Below are 14,962 nucleotides of genomic sequence, written 5' to 3' on the forward strand. Positions count from 1 at the left end.
GGAAGACCAGAATTTTCTAACCAAGTTGACTCAGTCAAATCTAGTTAACTCGGGTTTGGCCAGCCGGGTTTGGGTTGACCCGATTGAGCCCATAGTCAACCCAATTATGATTTTAGTCATATGTGTTTAGTCTATTTTAGTTTTAGAAGTTGCTAGGTTAGTTTCTATTTCAATTTTCGGAAGGTTCTATTTTATCTAGTTTCTAATTTGTTTAGTCTTTAATTTACTTTGAAGTTTCTATTTGTTTATCAAAATTTGTTTTTATTCTTTAGGTTATTATTAGAAGTACTTAGAAGTGTCCAAATTGAATCATAATAGATTTAGATAGTTACTATTATATTATAGATAGGTTAGAAAAGTTACTTTTTAGTATTTTAGAATGTTTTTAAGTTGTTATTATGGAGTTTTTTTATATAAGGAGTTCCAAAAATGAAATTCAATAATTCAATTCATACATATAAATTCAATTATATTTTCTCTTTTAATTAGTTTTCAACTTCATGTTTTATTCTCTTTCAAGCTATTGCTTGTTTACCTATTCAATCTATTGATTCATACGCTTTCACAATGTTAGAAGTCCTTCAAACTGTGGCACACGGGAGAGCTAATACTATCCATTTGAGCAACTAATAAATAAAGGGAGCGAACTGTGAATTTCCCATCCTTCGAACCATCCCAAACTCGACTATCATTTGTACTATGATCAATTTGCATTGCCTCTACCTACTCTTTAAAATTCTCCAATCTATCTAATTCCCAATCATTGAACCGCCGTCTAAACCTATAGTCCCAACTATTACCCTCCAACTCTCTATGAATGAAGGAAAAGACCAATTCTGCTTTCTTCAAGGAGAGCTCATATAACTCCGGGAATAAAAGACACAAGGCTCTATCTCCACACCACACACCTGGTTGTCCTTCCCCACTTTAAACTTAACTTTCTTGTGATACAACGACAACCTCTTTATAATTCCTTTCCACACTCCACACCCATGTGCTCCTTTAAGGACTCCACTTTTCCAACCAATATTAATAGCCTCGAACTTGTCCTTGATTACTCTTCTTCACAAACTGTCTTCCCCATTTCCAAACCTCCATAGCCACTTACCTAAAAGTACTGAATTCATAATGCCAAAATTATTAATTCCCAACCCTGCATTCCTTTTAGGTGAGTACACTTTCTTCCAACTCACCAAATGCAATTTCCGACTACCACTTTTATCATGCCAAAAGAAGTTTATACACAATCTATAAGCTTAATCTCCACATTTCTAGGCAAAGAATGTTAAAAAAATAATAATTTGGGATTGCTGATAGTGTACTTTTGATCAAAGTCAATTTGCCACCTTTGGAGAGATACCTTGCTTTCTAGATACTCAAGTTCTTCTCAATCTTCTCTGTAGCTAGGTCTCATATTGCTAATATTGTACCACGATCCCAAAGGGAGGCCCAAATAAGAAGTAGGTAAACTACTGACCTGGAAGTCGATGGAGGCTACCAACATCTCTATCCCTAACATTTCACCCATTGAAAAAATCAATCTCTTTTTGAAGTTAATCGGAATGTCCGATATTGCCTCTAAACAATTGAGGGTCCCACTTATAAAATGCACCTCATTAGGAGAGGATCAAGAAAAGTAATAGTATCATTCACAAACTGAAGATACGAAATGGAAATTACCCCCACACTTGCCTTGAACCCGTTGATTTGCCCCAACTCCGCAACTTTAGCAAGCATTCTCCCCAAAGCCTCCACAACTACAATAGAGAGTAGGGGCGATAAAGGGTCACCTTGCCATAGTCCCTCAGAGCTCCGAAAGAAACTCGAAAGAGAGCCATTCACCAAAACCGAGAAAGATGGAGTAATAATATAGTAGAACTATGGGTGAGACGAAGGAGAAGGAGAAGGAGAAGATCATAGGTAAAACAAGAGAATCAACTATGAAATTCATAATGATTGAAACTGGTAATGATCATTCATTACAATGATTAAGATGGACTTGACTCTAAATGGTATTCCCAACGTACTTAATTTCTCTAAGTAGAAACTTATTAAAAATGGTAAAATTCCTAATTTGAATAAAACTTGTATATTAATCATAGAATACCTAACAACAAAATTCTATAATAAGTAGAACTCAAAATAACCTAAAATTCAATTTAAAAACATAAAATATAGAACTTACAAAAATAGTTCATTTTTAATTTGGACTGAAATTTGATCTTCAAAAGACAACCGATCTTGTAGAACGTCATTGGCTTTTTAAATCATTATTATGATAGTTGTTTTTCTTTACGATCCTAAAATTATGAAGATAAAAGGGAAATTTTATTGACATGCCACGGATATCTAAGGGTGGGATAAAGTTCCAAAAAAAAAAAAATTGTTTTTAAGGGCACCCAAACCCCCTCTCGTCTTCTCCGGTGAACCAATACGTTAGAAATCGATAGGAATCTTATTCTTCTCCTTCGATCTCCTTCTCTCTCTATCTGTTTTTCTTCTTCTCCTCCTCTTCACCTGAGTTGTCCGATGAGAGGGGTGCTCTTAGACATGAAGTACTCCCAACAATTTTTTGATTATTAGAGGTATCCCTAAAAATATGAGGGCCTGTTATGTCCTTAATGTGCACACTCGAAATGGTTAAGGAAATACAAGAATGTATTCCTTATATATGTAAAATGTATGCAATTAAAGATTCCTAAACATCAAAGTGTAAAGTACTAAAGTGGAGTGTAACTAGGGATGATTGTAGACAAATTCTAAAACTAGGAAGTCCCTAGGTTGAACATAATGAATTGGGGTGGGGGATAAGGTTAGAGTTAATTCAAATGGAAGACAAAGAGGATTAAAAAGAAATGTTATTTGTGATTCAATGAACAAAAAATGAAAAAAAGTTGCAAGTGACTACCTAGTGTGCAATGTTGTTTGCACCATCAATGGTGGGCTAGATTAATGTAAGATCAAGAAGAGAAAGGCTAAGGCTTCAAGAGTAGCCTACTCCTCCTTTGCTTCTTAGTAAGTGCAATCTAATGAAAAGGGAGAGACAACTAATGAGTTGTTTTCCCACTTAAGATATAACAATGAAAATTTTCAAATAATTCTAAATAAAGATGAAAAGGTTTTTCCCACCTTCCCACCAAGGTATTCTTATACTTGAAGCACTAAGTGTGCGAGTGATACGAGTGTATCATATCCTAAGCATTACCCATGCTTGACTAGGGAAATCAAACAACAACACAAGAAAACTCACAAAAGATGAATAATACCCCTTTACTTCATTAATTTTAGTAATGCTCCAACAATGGAGTATAAATGACATACATTATGAAAGATACAAAACAAGACATAAAAGTGGGGAAAGACAAATCCCAACAATAAGCCTTAAAATACATGGATGCACTCTCTAAGTCACAAAAGAAGAAAGGGAACAAGCATCATCTCTAGTTCTAGTAAGGGTTTTAGCCTAGTATGATAAAGCAAAGACAAGACATAGAAGAAGAAGAGAAATCTCCTAAGCTCCTAACTCCAAATCAAATAAGACTAAGATCAAAGATGCAAAATGGTGAATGATGAAAGATTTAAGTAGATAAAATAAAGTGATGAGGTGGATGGTGAGGTGACTAACAGATAGGTGAAGAATAGTAGTGATATAGAGGGTGTAGTCTTCAAAGAGTCAAAAGAAAGAATCTCATCATTATGATACAAATTGGTGAGATAAGGTTAAAGAGATGGTAGAAGAAAGCTCAATAAGAAAAGCATAGACTTTTGGTGAATGTGTGCATGACATAAGGATAAGGGACCAATGAGAGAAGATGTGCAATCCTAAGAAGAGAGAGAGGGGGTGGTTGGGACGTGCATGCATGCACAAGGCAAATATTGGCTCAATGTCTTACTACTTTTGACTAACATTTTGACTTATTTTGAATTCTCAAAAGATAGTGAGATATTGCCATGTGGAAGCTATAAGATCAATGATGTAGATGTGTTGATAAGAGTGATATAATCGAGGATTATCTAAGGATTTCTCGTGACTTTTGAATGAGAGTGGGCCCCATATCTAAAGACGTCTTTAATTAGATAGGTTTAGGTGCCCCATCTAGCATACTGACCCAATCCCATTTAGATGATGGCAAATTCCTAAGGACCTCCACAAGCCCATTTAAAGAAATGTTTGGATATGAGTCCCTATCTCTCTTTTAGAATCCTATAAACCATAAATAATCCTCGAGATCTCTCCATACAGTCACATAGACTCTCAAATTAAGTTCCATTGTGCTCATAGTTTACTATATTAAGCTCTATGATTGAGATTATCCTACAATTAAGAGAATTATCAGATAATATTTTAAAACAACTAATATTTAGACTATTAACATGGCAATGCTTATGATAATTATGTGAAAATAAACAAAATTTAAGTATTATCAAGGCCCTTTGAGCTTCTTGGCATGACAATAAAATTTTCCAAGATAAAATATACATTTCACCATCGACTACACGAGAAAACTTGCTAACATGCCTTAAAATGAATGGATTTCCAATTTTAAAAAATAGGTAATATAGATATATAACCATCAAGTTCTCGGACTGAATGTATGCTTTAAAAAAAAAAAAAAAAAAAACTAAAATGATCTAAATGCAATCTTCTTCAATCCTTAATAAAGTAAAGTCTTGATTTTTCTCCCAAATGTCTGTCATCTTTTACGAGCTCTTCAAACATACTCATCCCCAAAGATCCCAATTTTTATATTGTTATAAATTTATTTTCAAAATGGATTATTATTATTATAAATAAATAAAAAATCTGTCATCGAACAAAATATTTATCAATTGGTCCGAGCACACTCTAGTTCAATTTGATTGGATTTTTGGAGTGATATGCTTACTAAAATGTTAAAAATATACATACTGATAAAAAAAATATACATACTTTTTTCCTAAAATACCTTTAATATAAAGTGATTCAAGTTCGTTATTCAACAAACCTTGGGGCGGAATCCATAATACCCGTATTTCTTTATATCAAATACTTATTATATTCATGATCTTCTCAGCATCCATTATCTCTCCAATGCACTTTGCTGGGCTCACATGACCACATTAGTTAGCCAACATTACAACCCTTTAAATTTCATGTTAAAACTTAGATTTCAAGAAAAAAAAATTAAAATAATTTTGAGCTTGATCTATGATTTTGGAAGAAAGCGTCGTTGTTGAGGTTAGTAAGGACATTGTATTTTTTTTTTATGGCGGGGGTTCCGAACCTGTAGACCCGACCCTTGTTAGCATTTTAGAATATGACAAAAATTTGATTCGTGAAAAATTCAAGTTCTATTCGATTTTGGATTGTAAAAATCCAGTCTAAAATTCGGCCAAAAATTCGATTAATTAAAAATATGCAACATATGCTTCATACGTGTATTATATGTTTCATTTCAAAAATCCGAAAACCAAAAATTTGACCATATGATAGTGATGGTGATGATGAAATTGGTGATGTTAATGGTGCGGTGAAGGTGATGGTAATAATGATGGTGGTGGTAATGAGGACATTGAGGTTATTGTTCCATTGATTTTTAAAAGAAGACCAAAGTCAAAGGACAAATCATCAATTTGAAAAATTAAGGTGTAATCTCAAATAAATGAAAAGGGCCATGTCATTATTTTTTTAAAAATAAAAGAGACATTTGTCATGTAAAAAGGTGGATTCCTCCAAAATTTTGGAGCATGAAGGCTTCAAAGTCAACTTGTGTTACACGTCACAACTTACAAGTTTACACTCTGCAACATACAACAAGTTATAGTAACATTTTTTCCACTGAGTTTTATAAATATTCATAAAATTAATTCGTTTAATTTTTTTCATACTTAAAATCCGTGAATTATTTAAAATAGTTCAATAATCCGGATAATAATATTTTCTTTGAAAAATCGAAAAAATTCATGAATTTTTCAAGAATTAAACGGGAGATTGCTAACAAGGGGCCCGACTAGTAGGGGCGAGGCAACTAGCCTCTTACAACACTATATCTTTCCCAAATCCCTAGGTGTAATGTCTTAAATATTTATTTCATCTTTCGAGGTGATTGATTGTTACATTATGCGTGACATGAGGAATTATGATCAATATTTAGAATCGATCTTATAAGAAGATTTAGAGGGAAGAGTTTTAAAGATATTTTGACCATGCCATTAAATTCAAAACATTTGAAAAATATAGTTTAGATTATAAACATGTAAAAACTGGAGTCAAAACACAGAAATTAGTATCTGCTTCGATAAATGTACATTAACAATCATTAGAAATATAAGATTTTTATAAAATATGTTTTAACAAAATTCAAGTATGCCATTACATTCATTTCGAAAAATTATCCAAAACAGACTATAAGTTCGAGTAAATCAGAGTCTCGAGCTTCAATTATCTTCGAAAAAAATAAATATATAAATGATCATTTCATCCCTGGTATCATATAAATACCTAACTTAAGAGAAGAAATTAGATTTTCCTTTTTTTTCTTCTCTAACAGAAGTCTCCCTAACCCTAGACATCCGATCAACGATTCAATCACCATAAAACTAGAATCAAGAGTCTGTGAAGAAAAGAAACACATTCATCTTGTTGAGATCTTCAATTTAAACTAGATAGATTTTGGTGGGAATAAACTCAGTTTTTGGATTTCGCATAAGGAGTATTGTTGAGATCCGTTCGTGATGAAATCACATCATATAAGATGCAAAACAAGTAAGAAAATTTCTCTTCTACTTTTTAGTTACTATTTTCTAAAAGAAAATGAATTTTTAAAAATCTATGTTGAGATTATTCTAATTAGGATTTGTTCATATGAAATCCATGTATGATTTGGTATTTAATTCAATATATTTGTCTTTAATTAAATTTAAATAGGTTATTTTTCACCTTATTTGATTAGGTTTAGGAAGAAAGTGAGAGAAAACATATTCTGATGAGGTTTTAGAGTGAAAATCGTGAAAAAAATCATGAAAACACATTGTAGAAGACGAACTAGAACAAACGGAGAAAAGAAAAAAAAAAGTGATCTATTGATCGTTGAGAAAATGTCTGATGAAATATCTCACAGAGCGAGTTTTGTCACTTTTAGAGTGATTGCGACTGCTCTGGGACAACCACCACTTTATGCACTCGTTCTAGACAGTATTCAACATAGTGTCTCAAGAACAATACTATGTATTTCAACATCTTAGTTTCATTAAAACCATTTAAGTAAATATCGTATTAAATGAAAATAAGGGAATTATCCGATTTGAATTCTATACAAATAATTAAAAAATTTAAATTCAAAGCATGGAAATCTAAATTTTGGGTTTAAGAAAAAATTACGATTTTCTATGCCCAATAAATATTTCGCCCCAAAAAATATTGACTTTTTCTTTGAAATAAAATCTCATAAAATTGACAATGTCTTATAATATTTAAAACTATCATTTTCGAGAATTTATTTTTCATTTTGAAGAATTTTGAAAAATGACCTTTTTGGGACTTAGGCAAATTTTCACAGTTTTTCACAATTTTACCTATTTACTAATATATCGTATTTTTCAAGTTTTTCTACTCAACTAAGATCATCATATAAAATTATTTGATATATTATGATCACAAATATTTTCAAGAAAGATTTGTCATGATGTATACTTAGAACGCTAGATGAGTTATCAATGGATTGATGGAGGTATAAAAATAACCTATGTTCTCGATTGATTGATGGGCTAGTACTCCAACCTTACGTAATGGTTATGGTACGTAAGCCATGATAGATAGATTGATAGATAGGCAAATAGATGAAAATGATGCAACTCTTGGTTAGAGACCACTACTGGAACCTTGTTTGTATTTTGATAGAAAGAAAGTACATATACGTCATAAAACAAAATTTATTTATTAGAAAAGAGTCGTAGAAAACCTAAAAGAGTACTTCGTTATGATATTTCCGGAAGCGACGAGTTAATCTAGGATAAAACTTGTAGTTTTATACTCCTTGGTAGTATATGATACCTTGGAGAATAGTACAAATGTCCACCTCGAGATGTGCGTTGATTAGTGTTAATGAACGATTTAAATGGGAGTCAATTTTTATCCCTCCACAATATATTTTCTTAATATTTTGCACAACAGATTGAGAAAAAATAGTTATTCATCTCCATCTTGACTGGCCCAAAACCATATATTGAAACAAATTATCTTATTTGTAAAGGAAAAATATGAATTTTGAACATCTAGTAGTGTAATAGTGGTTTAGCAATCTGGGTGCGCTTCCTAAAGTTGTGAGATTATCTTTCTCGACCTGTGACTTTGAGGAAAGGAGTTATTTCTTTAATTGGTGATCATCATCATCTTGAATGTGCAAGATATTCAAAGAATTTCAAAGTCCTGAAATTTTTTTGAGAGCTTCTATCAACACACCAACTTTTACTTGTAACACACAAATCTAGTCATGACTATGGATTGCATTCAAAAGGTTTGGTGTCTTATTAGTGGAAGCTGGTGTGCTAATAAAATCTCTCTCTCTCTCTCTCTGTGGAATTTGGGATCTTGTAACATGGTAAGGCTTGTAGTTTTGAAGAAGAATTTGACGTTCATCAAGACAAGATGCTTCAAAGAATTATAACTATTAATAGATTGATTTGACCCAAAAGCTTATCCGGTCCTACCCATAATTAAAGATGATTTGGTATCTGGGATATAATAGATTGGTTTTGGATCAACCGTGTCATATTACAAAAGCCAACAATAATATATTGGGAAACAAATATGAAATATATTCTATTTATCAGATCAGCCTGACCCGATTTCTGTTAGACTGATTTTGGATCCAATCGAACATTAGCCAATTTGAATTTATGGGATCGGGTTCCAACCGACCCGATCCAATTCTAGACAGATGCATTTGCAGTCCTACGAAACCCATTGATATCCCTAGTAATAACATCATGACCAGTTTTTTCTTTTTTTATAAAAAAAATATATAATTGGAAAGAAAAATCTGTCAATTTGATTTTACTGCACCTTTCAGCAGGTGGCGACCACGTATGATGCCCCTGTATTTTAAAAATTGATGATGGCATACTCCACTCTTGACATCATCTATCTTCTGTTAAAGATCAATGAAACATATTCTATAAAATCTTGGATTTTTTTTTCTAAAATCAAACATCTTCGATCTCTTGGATGATCGGTGAATGATAATGATGATGATGATGATGTGATGATGAATGAAATGATGATGTGATGGTGATGATAATGATAATTATAATAATGGTGATGTTCAGCACAATTACTCTTATCATCATCACTAATCATTATTATTCGTAGAGATAGAAAATGATTGATTTTGAAGAAAAAAATAAATATTTTTTAAGATAATACTGAAGTAACATTTTTTTGGGGGTGGGTGGGGCGCATTTTTTATGTGGAATATATCTCGATGAAAAGTATTTATGGTTCTTACACATTTTCACATCAGAAATATCTCCCATGATGTCCTCTACAATTTTATTCCGCGACTCTAATTTTTATGTTATAATTTGAATTGGATTAGAAATCAAGGTTTTTTTTTTTTTTAAAAGTTATTTCTGTTATTTCCGTTATTTTCATTAATTTTAAAGAGAGTACCAAGTGAAGGGCATGTAACCAATCTTGAAACATAGAGGTATCTCAAATGTTCACCAACAGTGGGCTCCCTTTTTTTAACGCATATCTTAAAAGGGTACTACTCGTGGTGTTTTATTAAAAATATATATAAAAAATCTCTAAATAGACAATATTTTGAAAAGTGGTCCTTTAATGGTCCGTATTTTTTTTCTAGGGGATTGTTCAGTAAAAATTCTCAAAAATTAGACCTACAAGGTCATTTTTCCATGATTTGAATGGGAATCAGCTATGTCCATGGTTTTATAAAATAGTTTTTATTCGTAATAGTAATGCCAAATAGACTTTGACTTAGTTCATTCGATCTCACTTGGGCTTGCTCAAATTAATTGGATATATTAATTGATGGATGGATTAAATGATCTAATTGAGTCCGACTAGTCTTACTAAGGGTCCTTGGACTCACCTTGTGGTATCTAAACTCATGATTTGATGCTTCAAGGTTGCAGAGGACCAAATTATATGAATTTTGAAAAAACATTCTTCTAAAAAAAAAGTGTTAATTTTCGTCGTTGAATTTAAATTTTAAGTTGGGAGTTATGTGGAAGTTAGGTAGCTACCCATTTTCAAAAGCCTAAATCAAGCTCAAAAGAAATTTTTTTTTTATTTGAGTTTTTCAATGAAGCTTAAAGGCAATGGTATTGGATTGCTGATGTGGCAATCCCTTTGAGCAAAACGACACTTAGGCAGTGTTTATTTGCGCTATTTTTCAGTATTTATTACTGAAAAAAAATAAATTCAACACTTTTTGTCAAAATAGCACGTTTGTTTACTCTATATTTTCAACACTTATTGTTGAAAATAAGTGAAAAAAGTTCAACACTATTTTGATGCTGAAAAAAAATGCTGAAGCAGTAAACACTTCGCTTTTTTCGACACAGACAAGTATACCTTTAGTTTTTTTGAGCACGGATAAGTATGCCCTTATACTTGAAAGGATATTACCTCTTATATCCCATGGATAAGTATATAAGCACCCCACAAATTAATAAACGCACACTATGACTAAATTATTTTGTCTTATATGGGTTAAAAGTTTTGGAATGAGTTGATTTTTGATGAGGATGATCTCTTCATTAGTATATAAGCAGCCCACAAATTAATAAACTCACACCATGGCTAAATTATTTTGTATTATATAGGTTAAAAGTTTTGAAATAAGTTGATTTTTGATAAGGATAATCTCTACAATGAGCAGATCATCATCACCAAAAATCAGCCCATCCTGAAACTTCTAACCCTATCAAAACAAGTTCAAGAACTGCAAATCGTCCCTTTTTAAAAAAAATTATTTTTTATGGGTTAGAAGTTTTAAAATGAACTGATTTTTGGTGAGAATGATATCTAGACCATATAGACCATCCTCACTAAAAATTTGCTCATTCCAAAAACTTTATCCATATAAAACAAAAAAAAATTGGCTTTGGTATAGGTTGCCCTTATTAATTCATAGAGTGCTTTTATAATTATACATCCTTCATTTCCATCGAAAATTATTCATCCAAAATTACGTTATTTTAATGTTGATTTCAAATTTTGGTGATTTGTATGACATTATTATTTTAATTTGAAATTTGTGGGTTTTTATAAATAGAAATTATTATTTATAAATTGAAGATTTGAGTATTATTTATTATTTAAAAATGAATTGTATTTTTAATTTTATAAGAACTAATATATTTTATTGTATTTGATAAGAAATAGGCATTTGAAACATGCAAACAATGTATAATATGATTGTAAGGGTAACAAAGACAATTTACCAACTTCAGCAATGTGTAACAAACATGATTCAGCATTTAAACAAACAACTTTTTCAGCACTTAAATTCAACGCTTATAAGTTTCAGCGTTAATGCTATTTAACACTTATTTTTTCAATTTAACAAACAACATCTTAGTAAGGCATAAAATGTAATGTCCCAAATTTTTTAAACATGCATCTTCAGGAAATTCGTAAGTCAATCAATAGAAAATTTTCTTGAAGTGGGAATTTGATAATTTCAACCACACCATTAGACCTGTACAAAAAAATCAATCAAGATAGACTATAAATTTGTGAAAATCAGAACATGGGACATAGACTTTCTTAATACAAACTGACAAATGACTATTACGTCCTTTTGGCTGTTTAAATATTAAACATAATACAATTTACAGATTTTTTACTCTTACGTTCTTTTCTGCTCTGAAAAAATCAATCAACACAAAAAATTCATGATCATAAAAAAGAACACATGTCATCCCCATAATCAATCTCTCAAAATAAATCATTCTCATCATCTCCATCACTATTTTCACATCATGCCACATGTTACCACCTAACTTTCATCACACTCTCCTCAATACACTCTACAAGCAATCCCCATACTCCCCACACCCCACCTCCTTAATCAACTCACCTAACCCACACTTACATACCCTTTTATCATATGTTAGCATGTCCTCCACCCTTCTTAAACCAACTACTTAACCACCTCACCTTAACCATTCTCTTAAGCAATCGCCACTTCACTTTAATTGGGCTACATTCAATATAGAAATGAATTGGAAAATCCAACCCATATGGGCCAAATCACTTGACATGGGTCAAAAAGATCCACTCACACCATTTATCACTTCTACCCTTCACTAACTCTAAATTTCAGCCAAAACCCTCTTAAATCCCAAGTCATTCTTCATCACCTTTTACTTTTTCCCTATCCTACGCCTAAAAAGTTCCTCAATAAATCATAAATACCAACTCTTTTCACAAACCCTTAAAGCTTGAACATCTTATGTCATTGTAACACCCCGAATTTTTAATTCGTATCTCGAGGAAAAAATAAATAGTGGAATTTTAAGAAAATCTTGAAAGTGGGATTTAGAGGTAAAACTTTAAGATGTTTTTGATCATTTTTAATGGAATCTGACCTCACCATTAGATTCAAAATGATCGAAAAACATAGTTTAGCCTATAAGCACGCTCAAATGCGAGTCCGAATATAAAAGTTGCAAAATCCTCGATTACCGGGTCGGACCAGGCTAAAACAGTGACTTTTTGTTAGAGGAATAATTTTTAAAATTCGATTATACCATTGGATTCATAACGAAAAATTATTCAACATGGACTATTTATTTGTCAAATTTGGAGACCAGGAAGTTGAATTATCGTCAAAAACGAAAACGACATCAAGTTTAGGGGTCACGTCAGGCCAAAAATGTAAATTTTTGATGGAGACATAATTTGTAGAAATTGACTATACCATTAAATCCGGAACGAAAAATTAGGCAAAATAGAGTATTCATTTGTTAGTTTTGGAGACCGAATGATCAAGTTATCATCAATCAAAACAATAGACGAAATACCAAATTCGTCCCAAATTTCATTTAAATAATAATTTAATTTTTTTATTATATAACTCATCTTCCCCAACGCGTCATATGGCCGAGACATGTAAAACGAAAAATTTGATTTTCCTCCGATTCTTCCACTTCACAGATCTCTCACAAACGGCTCGCCGTCGACGATCGACGCAGAAGGGAGAATGTCCGCAGCTACGTTCTCTACAAAACCCACCCAACCTTTCTTCGTTTCACTTTCTATTTCACCCGATATCGTCAAAAATCAGCCGTATTCGGATACGAAAATTTCGAAACTTTGACCTCGAATTTCGTCCGTTCCGGGGGTCAAATCGCTTTCCGACGCAGAAGGAAGAAACGTCCGCAGCCTCATTCTCTACATAACCCAACCAAGTTCCTTCCATTTTCTCTTCTTTTTCATCCCGTATAGTCAAAAATCAGCCGTATTTTTATACGGAGATTTTCGTAACTTCGACCTCGGTTTTCATCGATTTCGGGGTCAAACCGTCTTTCGCCGTAGAAGGGAGAAGAGACGAGCACATCGAGATCTTCAAAACCACCGGGCCGGTTTCAAAAATCAGCCGCTTCGAAGTTCGGTCCGTCTCGATTTCCGCGCCGTTCGCCTCGATTTCCGCGCACGTGCTTCAATTCCGTCGCCTAGTGATTGTAAGGAACTCTCAATTTCTATTAGTAATCGTAGATTGTGAAAATTGCATTGAGGATTTTATTGGAAAAATTTGGATGTATTTCCGAAAGGTAGAATTCTTTGTTATTTCAAAAAATCACGCCAGAAATTGCATGATTGATATGTTTAATTATATTTTTAAAACAAATTATACGTGGGTAAGGTATTTTATTGGTTACTTCTGTAGTTGGGTCTTGTGCACTGCTCGGACCCCGTTTTAATATAAGTTTTGTATTTTTTTTAGGTTTTTTGATAAAATAAATTCGTTAGTTGGAAAATGTGATTTAATATTCAATGAACTCATATTGAGTTGATGAATATGAGAAAATGGATGTTTTATTGAAGAGATTGAAAATTATAAAAGTCAAAAAAAAAAAAAAAGGGAAAAAGGGTATGAAACGGTAAAATGTCAGAGTCACACCCGAGGGGTGATGTCTGCATTTTACGTTGTTGTGTTGTGTGTAGGTTGGTGAACAGATATCCAGTGATAATATTATTGGTTGCATGTTTATTTCCTTTCTGTTAGCGCGAGGCGCTCCGTTATGTTATTTATTTTAGGCCGGGTGGCCACACTTGCATGGTAGGAAACTGGATATCTATTCTCAACCTTGTATTGTTAATTTCTCTTTTGTTTTCAAATGAAAATAATATATATATATATGTTGCTATTTTGTGAGCTGTTAAAGAGTTTGTGAATGCCTGAAGGGATAGTGCGTCATATCATCCGGAGTGGTGTACTATCTTGGGATGTACGGTAGGGACCACCAAGCTCATACGTGGTATGGGACGCGTATGAGAGTGGAGTCACAACTGGAATCCGGGTTTATTCCTCTCTATCTTTACCAGTGAACTTGTAATGTAAAGGTGGTCGTATACGAATGGTTTGTATCTTTGGGAATCACATGTACGCCTGATAGGCATAGACGAAGATGATTAGTCAGTGATCACTAACAATCTATAGTAGTCGAACGTTCTGACACATCGAAAAGAGACCCATTGCTTACGGTCACGTCAAACGGCCAGCCTGAGCCGGATAAATGGTCACCCAAACGTGGTAAGGGCAGCGACCGCCCACAAAATCAGGAACTAAAAGCCAGAAAGGAATTGTAACATCATGTCCCGACTGGGAGCGATCCAGTCGTGAATCCCAACTCTCTAATTCCAATACTCCACCATCGTGTATTATGTATCTGTTGCTTATTTTGATATATAAAATGAAATGCATGTTTATTGTTTCCATTTGATCAATTA

Source organism: Akebia trifoliata, chromosome 9 (assembly GCF_017979445.1).
Source record: "Akebia trifoliata isolate Shusen 1 chromosome 9, ASM1797944v1, whole genome shotgun sequence".
Classification (NCBI taxonomy): Eukaryota; Viridiplantae; Streptophyta; class Magnoliopsida; order Ranunculales; family Lardizabalaceae; genus Akebia; species Akebia trifoliata.